Source organism: Spinacia oleracea, chromosome 4, assembly GCF_020520425.1.
Source record: "Spinacia oleracea cultivar Varoflay chromosome 4, BTI_SOV_V1, whole genome shotgun sequence".
Classification (NCBI taxonomy): domain Eukaryota; kingdom Viridiplantae; phylum Streptophyta; class Magnoliopsida; order Caryophyllales; family Amaranthaceae; genus Spinacia; species Spinacia oleracea.
The window spans coordinates 75,520,797-75,540,047 of record NC_079490.1 but is presented as its reverse complement, the minus strand read 5'-3'; positions in this window follow the sequence as shown (position 1 = coordinate 75,540,047).

Below are 19,251 nucleotides of genomic sequence, written 5' to 3'. Positions count from 1 at the left end.
GCGACGAGCTCCCTTGCTCGTCGTCGCATGCCCGCATTATGCAACACCCCTTAAGGGTAACACGAAGCGTCCATTGCTTTGTGCGTGCAAGTTATATGAACGAATCGCATAAAAATTTAAAATTTATATTTAAAATTAATGACAAATTAATAAATAATATTAATTTCATAATTTTAGGGCGAAAAATCGAAAATTTATTATCCAATTGATTTCCGATTGATATGGATTCAAGTCTAGGTCATAAAAATTTAAAATTTATCGTAAATTTACAATTTTTATGGTGGTTTTTAATCATAGGTTTCTAATTAAATTACAATTAATTATGAAAATCAAATTAATTCTAAATTATTCTAATTTTCAACAAATTAATCATAATTACAAATTAGATTGCATAATTAACAAGACTAGGCATTCAAACTTGTTAAACATATGCAGTAGGTCAATCAAAAATTCAAGATTTATCAACAAGAATCGCAAATATTTAATTTAACATCTTAAATTTACGAAATTTTGCATTCGAAAAACTAAAACCTTCGAAAAGTCATAGTTAGGCTTCGAATTTGAGAATTCTGGGTTCGGCAGAAAAATACTATTTTTGTCAAAATTTTAGAATGCCTTTTACATGCGGAATTGACACAAAAATCACTCAATTCGGATGAGTAACGAAGAAACTGCCGAAAAACTGCGTACGTATAATTAAATAAACGCAATTTGCAATTAATTAACAATTACGAAAATTAATCACCCCTTTTAATTCTTGCAAATTTGTAATATTTAACCATGTTCATGCAATTTAGATTATGAAAATAATAAGGGGCTCGTGATACCACTGTTAGGTTATGATACATATGACAATTCATAAATCATGCGGAAAAACCATAAACCCAGGAAAACATATTATTTACACATAATCATTTAGCATAGATTAGATGCATACTCTTTGTTGCGTGCCTTCCCTAGCTGCGCCCGAACCGAACAAGAACAAGTCTTTAGGACTCCAAGTGTCGTCCCTCCGTAGATAGTCCACAGCACGTCCGGATCCGCCTTAAGATTGACCAACTAGAATCGCCCTTAAGGTACTATTATTTTCGGCACTTTATAGGCAAATGTGTGACTGAATTTTTCTCTCAAAAAACTCACTTTGAATACTTTGAAACTTGTGTTATAAATTGTGAGCCCTAGCCTCATATTTATAGCGGTATGGAAAGGGAATCGAAATCCTATTCAGATACAAATTAATCAAACCTAGAATCCTACAAGAACTCTAATTTAATTAATTTATCAAATAGAATTAGGAATTTAATCATTAACCGAACTCTGCACGTTTTAGGAAACGTGCACGAACACAAACACTTATGCACACACACACGGCAGCCTCGATGGGCCGCCCATGCGTGCGTGCGAGCAGCAGCCCACGCAGCGAGGCCTGCGCGAGCCACAAGCCCACGCAAGCACCCGCGCGCGCTGCGCGCGCTGTGCGCGCTGCCACGGCCTGCTGGGCCTGGCCTTGCGCTGGGCCTGGCGTGGCTGTTTGTGTGGCGCGCTTGGCTTGCTGGGCGATGGCCTGGCTTCGTGCTGGGCCCTCGTCCGGCAGGCCTCGTCCGATGCTTATTCGTACGATACGCTTCCGATTAAATTTCCGATTCCGGAATTCATTTCCGATACGAACAATATTTAACATTTCCGATTCCGGAATTAATTTCCGTTTCGAACAAATATTTAATATTTCCGTTTCCGGAATTATTTTCCGATTCCGGTAATATTTCCGATTCTGACAATATTTCCGTTTCCGGCAATATTTCCGATTCTGGTAATATTTCCATTTCCGATAATATTTTCCGATACGTACCATGTTTCCGTTTCCGGCAACATCTACGACTTGGATAATATTTATATTTCCGATACGATCCATATTTCCGTTTCCGGTAATATCATCGTTTCCGGAGTATTCATTTCTTGCCTGTGACGATCTCAGCTCCCACTGAAACCAAGATCCGTCGATTCCGAATATCCATAGATAGAGTATTTAATGCCATTAAATACTTGATCCGTTTACGTACTATTTGTGTGACCCTACGGGTTCAGTCAAGAGTAAGCTGTGGATTAATATCATTAATTCCACTTGAACTGAAGCGGCCTCTAGCTAGGCATTCAGCTCACTTGATCTCACTGAATTATTAACTTGTTAATTAATACTGAACCGCATTTATTAGACTTATCATAGAATGCATACTTGGACCAAGGGCATTATTTCCTTCATATATGGCCTAATCGACAATGCCACAGATAGGTGAGATCTGAATCATCCTTTTTGGCCTTTTTGGTATTTATGTTATATACTTGTTTGTCGTGATCTAATAAATAAATTCCATTGACTAATCTAGCAGATCCATAAAACATCTCTTTAAAATAAAACGAACAACTATTGTCTTTTATTAAAAAGGAAAATCCCTTAGCATCTAAGCAAGAAACTGAAATAATGTTTTTAGTAAGACTTGGAACATGGAAACACTCTTCCAGTTCCAAAACTAGCCCGGAGGGCAACGACAAATAATAAGTTCCTACAGCTAATGCATCAATCCGTGCTCCATTTCCCACTCGTAGGTCGACTTCACCTTGCTTAACTTTCTACTTCTTCTTAGTCCCTATGGATTGGAACATAAGTGTGAGCCACAACCTGTATCTAATACCCAAGAAGTTGAATTAGCAAGTATACGGTCTATAACGAAAATACCTGAAGATGGAACGACTGTTCCGTTCTTCTGATCTTCCTTTAGCTTCAAGCAATCTCTCTTCCAATGCCCCTTCTTCTTGCAGTAGAAGCATTCGGATTCAGAAGTGGGTTGACTGACCTTCCTCTTTACAGATTTGGCGCCAGTTTTCTTAGTTGGGCTGGCCTTGTTGCCACCTTTCTTAGCATTCCTCTTCTTTCCAGATTTCTTGAACTTGCCCCCACGCACCATAAGCACATCCTGCTTATCACTTTTGAGCGTCTTTTCAGCGGTCTTCAGCATACCGTGAAGCTCAGTGAGCGTTTTGTCCAGACTATTCATACTGTAGTTCAGTTTGAACTGATCATACCCGCTATGAAGAGAATGGAGGATGGTGTCTATAGCCATTTCCTGGGAAAATTGCTGATCTAGCCGACTCATATTCTCAATGAGTCCAATCATTTTGAGAACATGTGGACTTACGGGCTCGCCTTTCTTAAGCTTGGTCTCAAGAATTTGCCTACGAGTCTCGAATCTTTCGACTCGAGCCAGATCTTGGAACATGTTCTTCAACTCACTGATGATTGTGAAAGCATCTGAGTTGATGAACGTTTTCTGCAGATCTGCACTCATGGTGGCGAGTATTAGACATTTCACATCCTTGTTGGCATCAATCCAACGATTGAGGGCTGCCTGAGTGACCCAGTCGCCTGCGGCTTCGGGCATCGCCTCTTCTAGGACATACTCCTTTTCTTCCTGCATAAGAACTATTTGCAAGTTCCTTTGCCAGTCAAGGAAGTTCTTCCCGTTCAACTTCTCCTTTTCGAGAATTGATCGAATGTTGAATGAATTGTTGTTTGCCATAGTTAAAACTACAATTGAAAAGAATAAACAAATAAATAACCATTCACAGTTTCTCTTAATAAACTTAAATTCTAGCATACATGCATAATTCAATGTTTATTAAGGATTTTATTCAAGTTATGTGTTCCGGCAGGTGTGAATAAAATGATTCCAAGATCCTAAAATCATTGAAGAACTAAGCACAGTTTGTCGACTTAATCCTAAAACATCTTAGGTAAGCAAAAGCCTTTTGCTAATAGTCTAGAAACTATTCTTGGTTGATAGGTACGTCTAAGAACTAGGTAAACCTATCGATTTTTCCACGACATAAAAGGACTCCTTACTTATATCGTTGAGTTTCACCAAAACTAACATGTACCCACAATTATTTGTGTACCTTGCCCCTTTAGGACCAATAAGTAACACCTCGCTGAGTGAAAACTATTACTAGATTGATGTAAAGGATATCCAAGCAAGTGTATATTTTGGCATGGCACCTTTTAACTCAATTTTTAAGTTTGGAACTTAAGGCTCTTACTATGTTGGTTAGATTTTAAGTGAACTAAAATCCTTAATCATGCAACATAATCAAGCTTTTGATCTCATGCATTTTAAGACATATTTAAAAGCAATAAATAACTTAAAACATGCATAAGATAAATGTGATCTAGTATGGCCCGACTTCATCTTGAAGCTTTAACTTCAAAGTCCGTCTTGAAAATCTCCGTGGGAGGCACCATTTTCTTCAAATAGAATAAGCTATAATTAAAACTAATTACAACTATTTGATGGTACGCAGACCATATTTGAATTGAAAAACAACTTTGGTACTTTAGACCAATTACATTCAAATTAATGGTACGCAGACCATATTTTCTACGGATATTTCATGAAATACCCCCGAGTTTTGCCTTAATTCACCAAATGCCCATCAAGTTCCAATAATTCACCAAATACCCCTCACAAATGACTTATTACCCCAAATACCCCTCCATGACGTCATCATCCTCAATTAACTCAATTACCATCTAATTAACCCACTCATTTACCCATTTTTCCTAATTAACCCATTTTTTCCTAATTAACTCATCTTCTTCCTCTGACTTCTTCCGCCACCACCCCTTCTTCATCTCCCTTCTTCCGCCACCACATCGCCCTCGTTTTCTCCCTCCTCGACCCCATCACCGCCGCCACCACCTCATCCCCATTTACCATTTGTCGCCCCTCACCTTTTCCTCCTCCCTCACGTCCACCCTCCCTACATTACCACCACCGCCGCCACTCATCATCATCATCTGATCTCCTCCGACAACACCAACACCACCAGCCTCCTCTGACAACATCACGTACACCAAAATCGACGCCGGATCTCCTCCTCCAACAACACCAACACCACCAGCCTCCTCCGACAACACCATACCAAAATCGACGCCGGATCTCCTCCTCCGACTACACCAACACCACCAGCCTCCTCCGACAATACCACACCAAAATCGACGGCGGAAGAATCAAAAAGAACAATCGTCGCCGTCGTCAAATCCAGAACCACAAAAAGCAACCGAAATCGACGGCGGAAGAATTGAAGAGAACAACCCACATGAACGAAGTTGGGTTCTCTTTCCTCCATCAATCCCAAACTCAATTTCCTCAACAAAAAACACCTGTTTTCGCACAAACCCCCTTTCATTTTCATCAAAATTAGCCATGTTCTTCACCCAATTCTTCAATGCTCGATTTTGGGTATTATTATTCTTCACCCGATTTGTTGTATGTTGGGTTTGCAATTGATGTGTGTGAATTATCCGTAAATGGAAGAATGAAGGAGGGAGAGAGAAAGATCTGGGAAGGTCAGGGAAGAAAGAAGGTGGTGAGGAGAGAGAGTGAAGAAGGGGGCATCCATGGAAATCCTTGAGGTGGGTGGTGGGTTAATGGAATAAGGAAGGGGAGTGAGATAAGAAAAAGAAATGGGTGACTTAATGGGTTAATGGGTGGGTTAATATGTTAATGGGTGGGTTAATGGGTTAATGGGTGAGTTAATTAGGGGGTTAATTAGGGATTATGTGAGTAATTAGATCGTAATTGGTTGATTATGAGGATGATGACGTCATGGAGGGGTATTTGGGGTATCAAGTCATTTGTGAGGGGTATTTGGTGAATTATTGGAACTTGATGGGCATTTGGTGAATTAAGGCAAAACTCGGGGGTATTTCATGAAATATCCGTATTTTCTATCCTATTTGGGCCATACTAGTCACTTCATAACCTGCAAAACAGTACATATACAATATATACCATTCACCCATTCATTATCATGAATGGCCCACATAGCTGGTTAGTAAAACACATTATGCATCACGTAAACATTTGCAGCAATTAATCAAGGGAACCAATAATCTACCAATTATTCAGTCCTTATTAATTCTAATCAAGTTGTTTTAACCTTAAGGATTTGTAGACCTAATCAAGAGTTTATGACTAAAAATGGCTCCTACTTAAACCAATAAATTCATATGCTTTACTAATTTTAAACATAAAAATGTATTTCTAGTCTAACCGGAAACATACAAATTTAATTAAAATTTAAAGCTCATATAAATTTATAATTGAATCCAAAAATTTTAATTTAATTTCAGTATTATTTAAATTAATTCATGATTTTAATTTTAGTAAAATAATTAGAATAAATAAAATTTATTATAATTACAATATTCAAAATTAAAATCCAAGAAAATAATTTAAATTATTAATTCTATAATTAATTAAAATTACTTAAACTGAAAATTTCAAATTAAAAATTTCAAAACGATCTAATCGCAACGCAACAATCCCACGCATCGCACGCCCATGGGCCACACGCACACAGCCATCGCTGGCCATGTGCGCGCAGCCCATGCGCTGCCTCGCATCGCTGCTGCTCACCATCGCAAGGCATCACGCATGGTGCTCGCTGCGCGCGCCAGCGCTCGACGCACGAGTATGCTGCCGCAGCCCATCGCTGGGCGCAGCGCTCGTCGCACGTCGCAACACGCACCCGCATTCATCGCTGGGCGCAGCGCTCGTCGCACGCACAACAAGCACTCGCACGTCATCGCTGGGCGCAGCGCTCGTCGCACGCACAACAAGCACTCGCACGCCATCGCTGGGCGCAGCGCTCGTCGCACGCACAACAAGCACTCGCACGCCATCGCTGGGCGCAGCGCTCGTCGTACGCACAATAGCGCTCGCTGCGCGCGAGCGATCGATGCTTGGCGCAGCACTCGTGGCACGCGAGCTTACGCTCGCTGCGCGCGAGGCTCCGCAGGCTTGCGCGAGGCAGTGCACGCTGTGGCGCAGCTCGCTTGCTGCCCACACGCGACTGCTCGTGCCTTGCTCTCGCCCTCGCCCATTCGCCCATTGCACACAGCCCACGACACAAGGCAGGGCTGCTGCCTTGTGCTCGTGCACCATGGCCTTGCTCATTGCATTCGTACCGCATGGGCGACGAGCTCCCTTGCTCGTCGTCACATGCCCGCACTATACAACACCCCTTAAGGGTAACACGTAGCGTCCATTGCTTTGTGCGTGCAAGTTATATGAGCGAATCGCATAAAAATTTAAAATTTATATTCAAAATTAATGACAAATTAATAAATAATATTAATTTCATAATTTAAGGGCGAAAAATCGAAAATTTATTATTCAATTGATTTCCGATTAACATGGATTCAAGTCTAGGTCATAAAAATTTAAAATTTAACATAAATTTACAATTTTTATGGTGGTTTTTAATCATAGGTATCTAATTAAATTATAACTAATTAATTCTAAATTATTCCAATTTTCAACAAATTAATCATAATTACAAATTAGATTGCATAATTAACAAGGCTAGGCATTCAAACTTGTTAAACATATACAGTAGGTCAATCAAAAATTCAAGATTTATCAACAAGAATCGCAAATATTTAATTTAACATCTTAAATTTACGAAATTTTGCATTCGAAAAACTAAAACCTCCGAAAAGTCATAGTTAGGCTTCGAATTTGAGAATTCTGGGTTCGGCCGAAAAAAATGATTTTTGTCAAAAATTTTAGAATGCCTTTTACATGCGGAATTGACACAAAAATGACTCGATTTGGATGAGTACCGAAGAAACTGCCGAAAAACTGCGTACGTATAATTAAATAAACGCAATTTGCAATTAATTAACAATTACGAAAATTAATCACCCCTTTTAATTCTTGCAAATTTGTAATATTTAACCATGTTCATGCAATTTAGATTATGAAAATAATAAGAGGCTCGTGATACCACTGTTAGGTTATGATACATATGACAATTCATAAATCATGCGGAAAAACCATAAAGCCAGGAAAGCATATTATTTACACATAATCATTTAGCATAGTTTAGATGCATACTCTTTGTTGCGTGCCTTCCCTAGCTGCGCCCGAACCGAACAAGAACAAGTCTTTAGGACTCCAAGTGTCGTCCCTCCGTAGATAGTCCACAGCACGTCCGGATCCGCCTTAAGCTTGACCAACTAGGATCGCCCTTAAGGTACTTAGAATTTTCGGCACTTATAGGCAATTGTGTGACTGAATTTTTGCTCTCAAAAATCACTTTGAATACTTGAATACTCGATGTAAATATGTGATCCTAGGCACCTATTTATAGAGTTATGGAAAAGGATTTGGAATCCTATTAGGATACTAATTTATTTAATTATAATCCTACTAGGACTCTAATTAAATAAACTAAATCTTTTAGGATTAGATTTAATCATATGACAAATCCCGGTAGCCTTAGGATTCGAGTAACACACTTTGAGTGATACGCTAGCACCGCACGCAGGCCTTGCGGCCTACGCACAGCGCCAGCCCACTCGTCGCAGCCCCGCGCGCGCGCCAAGGCCATTGCTGGGCCTGGCCTTGCGCTGGACCAAGCGTGGCTTGGCAGCGTGTTTTTGGGCGCTTGGGCTTGCTGAGCGTAGGCCTGGCTTCGTGCTGGGCCTTCGTCTAGCAAGTCTCGTCCGATGCTAATTCGTACGACGCGCTTCCGATTAAATTCCCGATTCCGGAATTTATTTCCGATACGAACAATATTTAATATTTCCGATTCCGGAATTAATTTCCGTTTCGAACAAACATTTAATATTTCCGTTTCCGGAATTATTTTCCGATTCCGATAATATTTCCGATTCTGACAATATTTCCGTTTCCGGCAATATTTCGATTCCGGCAATATTTCCATTTCCGATAATATTTTCCGATACGTACCATGTTTTCGTTTCCGGCAACATCTACGACTTGGATAATATTTATATTTCCGATACGATCCATATTTCCGTTTCCGGCAATATCATCGTTTCCGGAGCATTCATTTCTTGCCTGTGACGATCTCAGCTCCCACTGAAACCAAGATCCGTCGATTCCGAATATCCATAGATGGAGTATTTAATGCCATTAAATACTTGATCCGTTTACGTACTATTTGTGTGACCCTACGGGTTCAGTCAAGAGTAAGCTGTGGATTAATATCATTAATTCCACTTGAACTGAAGCGGCCCCTAGCTAGGCATTCAGCTCACTTGATCTCACTGAATTATTAACTTGTTAATTAATACTGAACCACATTTATTAGACTTTAACATAGAATGCATACTTGGACCAAGGGCATTATTTCCTTCAGTCTAAGGATTTGCTGGAAGCCATGGTGCAGGCGTCAAGATATACTTATCCCCATTTGGCATATGCTTTAGGCTTTTAGGGCCATCTTTTCCAGAATTGCGGGAATATAAACCGTTTTCAAATTGACTTAGATTTACTTGGTGTATGTCTGCACAAAAGGTCAAGGTATACTTAGTTCTTTCCCTAGCTCTTTCATTTCAATTTTTAGCCCCTAGTTGCTGTTATGTCTTCCCATTAATGATGCTTTCAGACTTCGATTTTAGATGCCCGTGTCATATGTCTGAGTAGGGTGAGCCTTGGTTAAGTGCCAAGTCCTATTGACAATGTCTGATTTTTTCAAAGGGGATTAGCAAGCATTCGAATTACCATGAACGGGTGCTCTGAGTTCGAAGGAATGATGGGGCGATGCCGTAGAACAATCCTCTTTATTGCAAGCTTACTGCCTTTACTACTTGTTGGCAATTATGACTGTGTCTAGTAGTGAAAGAAGGTCTTTAAGTGAGCGACTATGTCTAGTGGTGAAAGAAGGTCTTTAAGTGAGTCAGTTCGCTTTAGGGGGGGTCAAGTCGAGTACTTTAGAGGTCATGGACGCTTGCGCTAGCCCCCATTCAATTGAGGCAAAGCGATCTTTTGAGTCTTGGCTAAGTGCCTAGGAGTGTGAGTGCTCCTTCTGGCAAGGGTACGTGCCCTTATTATTTTTCGATGTGTGCTCGTTTTGGCATCTTGATGACTTGGATTCTTCCTTTGACTTAAATTTTCCTTTCGACTTGGGTTGCAAGTAATTAAATTTCAATAAGGGACTCTATTTCTTATTCTTGTTATCCTATAGGCTTTAACGTTTTTGCAAATTGGTTGGACCGAATCATGGATTGCCTACGTATCCGCTTTAAATAGATTTAATTTGGAATCAGGTCTTGAGTAGTTCTTAGCCAGAAAATGGTTTCTTAGAATGCCGATTTTAAACAAGTACGTTCTGAGGTGGAAACATATTATTTGAAACGGTAGAATAAGTGAAGTTTATCATTATTTTATTCTGCTGCTTTGCCGTAAGCCATAAATTTGTTTTATATATTTTTTGAGTACATAATTTTTTGAGTACACGTATTTTTTGGTACGTATATCCAAATATGATGTATTTTTTGGTACGTATATCTGAATACGTGTTGTACCCCTCCAAGTGTTCGTTATTGTTCCGTGTATGTGCGGAAAAAATGACGAGCACTTTTGGACAAAATTCGGTAAGCAGGGAGATTCAACGCCCAGGCTGGGGCGTTAAAGATTTTGGCGCCCAGCCGTGGGCGCTGAAAATGATTTCTGGGCGGATCTTTTTTGGTGCGCTAAATGCTTCTTTTTCTTTTTAGACGAACTTTTAAAGGCGCTTTGCAAAGTTTGCTTTTTTATTATTTATTATTTATTATTTTTTGTACTTTTCATTTGTCTTCTTTTTTATTCGTGACTCAAGACGGTTTGAAAGATGGGTTGAATGAGATAGGATAATTTGTATAGGTATTGGTCAAGCATGAGGATTACATCAACCAAGGCCAATGAATAGCATAGGGACGGCTCAAGGATGTATCCAAATAAGTTATATGGTTATTATACTAATGGTGGTGTAATAATGGGTATGACGCACGTGTCAATGGTCGTACGTGGTTTGCAGTTGATAACAAGTTCAAGAACAAGAGTCGAGGTAATGGTTTCTTGGGTTATGGCAATGAGAACATGGATGGGTTAAATGAGCTGAACAGGGGCCCCAGAGCGAAGGCGTCTAAGAACATAAGGATTGGAAAGGGGAGACATCGTAGAACTTTATGTAGTTTTTGTGGCATGATTTGGATTGGTTGACTCAATTCTTTTCCTTCGTTTACTTGGGTAAATTTCGCACTTTGGGAGGTACGAGCTAAGTATTTCATGGCTCGCTCTCTTCGCTCTCCCTTTTCTCTTTCTATTTTCTCTTTTTGCTTGGGATTTCTCCCCAACATAAATCCTTCAAATTTTTTTTATTTGGGCTAAAAGGTAGATGGTTGCGGTCTTCGAGTCACGAGGCGAGACTGAGTGAGCCTCGTTTGGTAGGCCTATAGTGGACCTTTAACTTTAGTAGGCCTAGGATGGACCTTTAGCTTTAGTAGGCCTAGGGTGGACCTTTTAAATTGTCTTACTTTGCAAGCGTATTTAGTCGTTTCTTAAAATGTGCAAATAGCGTAGATTCAAAATGTTGTTTTTACTTTATTGAAATTTAACGAAAGAATTACATCGAAAATAATTTTTTTGTTTCTTTTCAGACTCCAGTTTCTGGGATTTAATTGGAAGTTGTGATTTAGACTCGAACTTTCATTAATCTTTCTGATTATAACCCAGGCATGAATACGAGGAGGTGGCCTAGACTCAAAATAATGACGTGGCGTAAGCCTATAATACTTGACCAAGCAACTTTCAGACTTAGGCTAATTGGACCATAACTTTCATTGGTTGACACTTTAGACTTAACCCTTAGGTGTTCATTTGTCATGCGCCATTTTGCTTAATGTTGGCAAGGTACTTAGTTGGGGAGATTGAATTTTCATTTTTGCAAGACTAGAATCATTAGTGCGGCTTCTCCCTTAGTGTGTATTGCTTTTACCCCAATGGTAGCCTTATGGCATGCCGATTTGGGTATTTTCATGGTTCGTCATGTTGTATTCATGGAAAATCTTTTTAGTCCGTACTTAGGGGTACTTCAAGGAGCGAGTGGCTCAAGAGTACTATGATAGTCGTGACCCAATGTGATCATAAGCCTTGAGGCCATTAAAAAATTTTGCTAGCGGTATTGACACCTTAGGTTCACTTTGGGGGTTGTGCGACTATGGAGGAATGATTTTCAGAATGTGACTGTTTCCACTTTGCAAATACTTGAATTACATAATATATTCTTTTTATTGGTGAGAGAGAGTATTGAGGCCGTAGATTCTTAGCAAGGGATGACAATTACATATGGGTGCTTATTGATTTAAATGTTAGGAAGGGAGACTCAATATGGTTTAACCTTTTAACTTGCAGAACGACACCAAGCATTAGGACCGATTCTATGGATAAGACAACTAAGACTTAGGATTTAGATTGTACTTTGGCATAGCCTAGTCTAGACTCGGATTTATTTATTTTTTATTCGAACATTATTTTTCCTTGAAAACTCTATTTGAACATCATTTTTTTGAATACTTTGCCCATGTGACATTCAAGGTCATTTAATTAGCATGCTCGGTTTGGTGCCGAACATTGTCGTCATGACGACACAAAGAGTTGTTTATTTTATAAGTCGTTCTTAGAATCGAGTGCCTTTTTCATACGTCCTCGTAGAGATTTTCACGAAAAGTTTTTTTTTCTTTTGCTACGTAATTTTTTATGCGCGGGCACCGAGGCTGCTGGGCCTGACCAAAAAGTCAGGCAGCAACTTCAGCGCCCAGCGGTGGGCGTGAGAATATTTGGCGCCCAGCCAGAGGCGCTGAAAACGCGTCCCTGACTGGTACTCGTATTCTGTTCGCATATATTTTTTGTATATGCGACTTAATTTTGCGTGCTTGCCTAATAACGTCCTTTACGCATTGTGCAGCGTTGTGGGATTCGTTACGGGCTCTCCTGAGCGTCGCTTATTTTTGTGGCGATCGTTCGGGGTTGCGGAACACGTATCTTGGTATAACTCTTTGGCCAATTGGTTTATGAATGTTTGGGAAATTTTTAAGGTCGTTGGTTTTCTAGCATTATTTGTCACACACAATCACATAATTCGCTACACATAACTAACATTACAACATGAAGCAAAATAGTGATATGTCATGTAGTTTATGATAGGCTTCTATGGGTAGTTTTTGCGCCGGCTTGGTACCGCTTCTATCACAGATCCAACACATGCCCAGGTCGAGGTAGTGCCTTCAACAGACGAATTTCTCCCAAGAGGTCAATCACGATGTAAGCCAAGGGGGCACGCACCAATGAGAGGGACCTAATGGGCGAGCGATTGGGTTTGGGACGGGTGTACTACTAGCGAAAGTGCCGAGCGGACAACATTCGAAACGTATGCACCCCTCGGTTGGCGATGGGTATCCTTAGTCCCAACTCCCGAGAAGAAACATCCAAGGGAGCCAAGATTCGTTATACGATTCTGCCCGTTCACATTAATATACTGATTTTCAGGTCGTCCCAACTTGATGGGGAAATAAACGCGGGGTAGGATCGTTTAATCCTTCGGCTATTTTGATTACCTACAAGCACGAGTATTTCCTTCACTATCCCCAGTGGAGTCGCCACTGTGAGGGGGTCGAAAAAGCACAAGGCTAATGCGTGACCTCGTCCCTCGTGGGTGTGACGTTTCTTTTTGTCAAATCAAGTGTAATTGGATTTCCTGTGAGTTTACACCCAATTGACTAGTAATATAGGAGTCGCCATTCAGTTTTTAACGACAATGAGAAAAACTGACAAAACCCAGTTATCGTGACATAAAGGTAGTGCAATTATGTTTGACCACGACGGCCATAGGTTCCCTTGTGATCCCTGGTGTGGGAATCTCTCAACATACACCCACAAGGTAGAGATTGAGGGTCCGGGGGACTGTAACTACCGAGAGCAGTACTCGCTCGTCGATAACTCCAGAGGCAGGATATCCTTACTAGCTCAGCATAAATAATTGAAGGGACATGCGTTAACTATTAAACTAATCTGAGTTGATTTTAACAATATGCAACACATAATACTAGATCAATCGCGATTATCTGATTTAGATTGTTTTAAGGGACCTAGCATGATAATCCAATTTCCCAAAATATTATCTTTATTAGGCGTGATAGAACAATCAGATTTAATTAGTTTAACAGTTTATAAAAGGACTCTAGGTTCGTTAGGATTTTAATTAATACGTAACTCTTATTTTCGAATTATACTAGGAATAGGATTCCTCTTGCAAATTCTATCTCTTTTAGGATTTATGTTGGAGTGCAACACCTAATTCTGACAGGTTTCTATCTTTTATGACTTGCCACTTTTAACAACTACCTATTACGGCAGTAACTATTTTTAGCAGGTTTCTATAAATAGCAGGTTCGGGTGAAATGAAAAGGGTGATCGAGATTCGTTATTTTATAGGAGATGCGTTGCCAAGTGGAGATTTATGTTCTCATCATCGAACCTTCCCTTTCGGGAATGGAGACAAAAGTAGGTGTCTACAGCTTCGCTATACATATCTCCCGAGAGAGGAGAACCAATTCTCCGATGCATTGGCAAAGCTGGCCTCATGATCAACATCCCAAATGGCATGGCCGAAATGCGACTTACAATTGAAACACGTCAAGAAGCAGCATATGTCCATGCTATTGACGACGTCGAGCAAGACAAAGATGAACCTTGGTTTACAGACATCCAAAGGTATCTACAAAATTCAGAGTATACCCCGCACTTTTCAAACAAGAATCAAAGGGCTACACGACTACAATCAGCCAATTTCGTCATAGAAGGCGACATTCTATACAAGAGGTCCCTTGGCGGTCCTAACCTCCGATGTGTCGACAAGCACGAAGCTCAAAGAGTCATGGACAACATACATGCTGGAGTCTGTGGCACCCACATGAATGGGAAGATGCTAGCCCTCAAAATCATCAAGGCTCGATACTATTGGACTACCCTCGAACGGGATTGCTACTTCTTTGTCAAGAAATGTCCTACCTGCCAAAAGTGTGCGAATCTGAAGCACATGCCTCCATCATTGCTATACTCTCAATCATGACCGTGGCCATTCTCAGCCTGGGGTATCGACGTCATTGGCAAAGTCACTCCAACAGGCACCAGGGGTCATGAGTTCATACTGGTTGTTATCGACTACTTCACCAAATGGGTCGAGTCCAGATCATTCAAAGTGTTGGGTTTCAAGCAAGTGGCCCAGTTCATATAAGAAAACATCATATGCAGATACGGCGTTCCTCACGAGTTCATCAGTGTCCAGGGAACCCGTTTTCAAGGAGAGTGTGAAGATCTATTCACCGAATACAAAATTCAACATCATCGCTCTTCGCCTTATCGCCCACAAACCAATGGGGCGGTCGAAGCAGCCAACAAGAATGTCAAGACCATCATCATGAAAATCACTACCAATTACAAGGACTGGCCCCAGAAGCTGCATTTCGCATTATGGGGGTATCGAACTTCAATTCGCACTTCAACTGGTGCAACCCCATTCTCATTGATCTATGGAATGGAGGCAGTACAACCTATCGAGCTGGAGATACCCTCTCTAAGGATAGTCCTCGAAAGCAAAATCCCAGAAGCTGCATGGGTACAAGCAAGGTATGATGAGCTAATCATGTTCGATGAGTGTCGGCTTCAAGCCGCTCACCATGTACAAGTCTATCAGCGCCGAGTGGCCAGACATTTCAACAAAAGGGTCAGAACCCGAAACATCAAGGAAGGCGAGCTTGTCCTGAAAGCCCTTCGCAAAAGCACCATGGACCCAAGGGGAAAATTCAAACCCAAGTGGGCAGGCACATAAATTGTCAAGAAGATCCTCTCCGGGGAGCAGTCGAATTAACAGACGCCGATGGAACAGAATTCAGATCTCTGACAAACCTCGATCAACTCAAGAAGTTATATGTCTATGTTCCATGTTCAAATTCAAGAATCCAATTCAAAGTCCTGTAAGGTCGTCAGAACTACGTCAGGCCTGATTCCTTAACGGTACACGTAGGCAACCTCATTTCGAGGCCCGACCACTTTAATACAAAAAAATTCAAAATTTCCTCAATTAAGGGCATCCTAAAAATCAAATCAAATTTCAAAATTCAACTATTGTTGTCTTTATTCCAAATGTGCCAATTCAAAGCAAAGCATGTTCAAGCGGAATTTAACACAATAACTCCTTATTTGGCTCTAAGGCCTTCAAATCTAATTCAAATACAAGGACATGATCAAGTGAAGCAAAGTTCAAAAGCCTTTTCACTTCCTAAACACATCTTCTAAACACATCTTCCAAACACATTCTAGACACAATTCCTTCCAATACAATTTCAAACACATTTAGCCTACAAAGATCTAGGGTCGGGCGACTATGCTCTCGAGTCATGGCACCTTGAGTACTATCCCCTGGCTCCTCCCGCAATCAATCATCAATCTCCCCCCTGCCCATGCGGCGGGAGAAGAAACTTGCTAGCCTTCCAAGACGGGAGGATGACGAACCTCCTTTGGACTCCGAACGGTCAAGCACCGGATGGGCCACACTCCCGTCACCTTCCTCATAGTCAGTTGATGCAGGACGTCTAGCTCTAGTACCTCGGACTCTAGCTGGTCCGGAGAGAGAAATGTCCCTCTGGCTTAGGCCTCTCATCCATACAATATACCCCGCAGACAGAGTAACTGGCTCAAGTGGGAACTGAATACTCAAGAATGGTTTGGCGACCCAATACCGCCTCCAAACTTCAAGTCGATTTGCATTCAGCGTAACAGGTTTCGGGTTCTCTTCAGTGCAGTCTGGGATCTCCTGTTTCAAGCCATACTATCTCATCACTCGAGCAGGCGAGTAGAAGACCAGCATTGTGAGGCTTGGCACCCTCAAAGCAGGGGAACCAGGGGCATGTCTCATATCAGCAATTCCCCACCAAGGAACTACCCACCTTATACAAGATTCAATCCCAGAGAGTGCGCGTCGCCACTCGTCCAATGAAAGCCGGCCATACATCATGGGCCGCACAGTGAACCCTCTTCTATTATAGCTCTCAATGTTCTCTGGTGGTGCCACCAGCATGAGCATCTCCATAAGCCAAACCTTGGGGAGTATACAAGAAATACATTTCAAAATTCAACATTCAAAATTCAAATACAAGTACAAATTCAACATGCAAGAAAACTCCAGATCCTTACTTGGAGTAATACCGGACTTCCCGACGGCAAAGAAGAGGGGTCCGACTTCAGCCTATCAAGGCCCATCAATGTTTCGCCAATCACAAGCGGCATTGGGTCCCGACCGTTAGCAAACTGCTCTACGATCTCTATTAGGGAGGCATCACCATTGCCGAACCCCGGTTTCGAAAAGAGGAAGCGAGAAAAGATACAAAAACTCAAGGCCCTCAGGTGGAAAACTTTGGGAACATCAAGCCCAGCAAAGTAGGTGACAAGGAGGGACAAATCCACCCCTCTTCCATATACAACAGCACTCAAAAGTGGGGGCTTCAAGCCCAAATATCTTTCAAAACCCAAGAAGAAGTGTTCTTCAACACTGGGCATGCATGGCTCCGGCATAATAGGCCACCCTAATATGGCGCTAAACTCTTCAAGGAGGGGACATACCTCATTATTCCCAAAGCGGAAGACATGATGATTCAGATCCCAAGCCTCCAAAGCAGCAAGAATGAAGTGCACATCCAGCTTTACAAGCCGGAAGGAGGCGAGCACCCCAAGATGCATGCCATCAAGCTCCCTCTTCTCCAATTTGCCTAGCGAACTAAGCCAAGAGTTCAAGGAATTTTCAAAGGACATAGCCATATTCTCTCTTCTTTTTCGTGAGGAAGTAGTGTGCAAGGAATAGCAGGGAAGGATTGATGCAAGAAATGATCTGAAATATTCCCTATTTATACAAGAGTCGGCTTGCACGACAGCACGTTGGCGCCAGGCGCAGGGGCCTGCAACGAAGGACGAGACCACCGTCCTCTTTTATGGTTCTGAGTACACACTCTTTAGTGTTTCGGACAGCATAGTACAATCTCCATTATTCAAGATTCCAAAGCCGCAAACCGCGCAATTTCAAGCAGTCTGGATCAACGCTTCTGGCAGATTTCGGTTCAAATTATTCAAAATTCAAGCATTCTAAGTCCTAGATCGGCGTCCTAATCGAGTCTGCATATGCATAGCAAAAGTTGAATATACTTTGACTTGCGCTTTTCCTAAGCAAAAAACCTCAGTCAAAGTGGGGGCTTATAGTGGGTATATACACCCGAAAAAAATGGGCAAAGTTTTTCAAATTTTTTGCAAAATTATCATGCATGCATATAGCTACAAATTTCAAAGGCACACACAACGCATACAAGTTCAAATATTCAAACATACAAAAGCCAATCTTCAAAAAATTTCCAAACCAATTCAAGTTCAAAACCATACAACCATACAAAATTCAAGTTCCAAACCGTACAAATCCATACAAGTACAACCCAATCTATACAAAATCAACCCAGGCAAGCTAGAACTCGCTACCATACAGGGTCAGTCTGAGTCGTCGTCAGTTGTAACGTCAACCACAGGCTCCTTGTCCCTGTTCCGCCTCCTAAGGCGCTCCAGATCCCGATCCAGCTCTGTCCCAGGGGTACAAGGATCCTGCTCCGAGATACGAAGAGTGCCAGGAGTGGGATGAACTCCCTGCTGAGGAGAAGGATACTGATAAGGCGGCGGCATTGCCATGAACTGGTACGGCGCAAACACCTGAGCCTGACGCATCCTCTCCATCTCCGACCAGTAAGCCCATGAATCCGCACCCCAAGGCTAAGGACCACTCCCTCCGAAGTAGTAACTGGGAGGAGGAACAAAGGGCCTCGAACTGCTTGCACCTCCAAACGAATGCCTGGTAGGATCAGCATGTACAAAAGGGGAAGCTCCCCGATCAGCATCTGAATGCCTCTGATGAGTACCAGCACCGGACCCCTGTCCTAGGTCCAAGCTTGGTCCCTCCTGCCTCGAGGAATTCTCCACCTGGGCTCCCTATCAACGGAACCTCTATGGTCTCGACGGCGCTCCTATACAAAATACAAATTTCAAGAATCAACATCCAAGTTCGAGTTTCAAGAATACAAATTTCAAAATCAAGCAAAGCACCTCTCTGTCCCGGCCAGAAAGCTTTTGGGTCAGCTTGGCACAATGCCTCTTCAAAGAATCAATCAAGAGCATCCAACGACGCACTCTAACCCGAGGCGCCTGCATACAAAATTCAAGATTAATTTCCAGATACAAGGTCATCATCAAGTTTCAAGAAAATACAACAGTACTTACAGCTGCATAATGCTCAGGTACAACATCACACGATCTC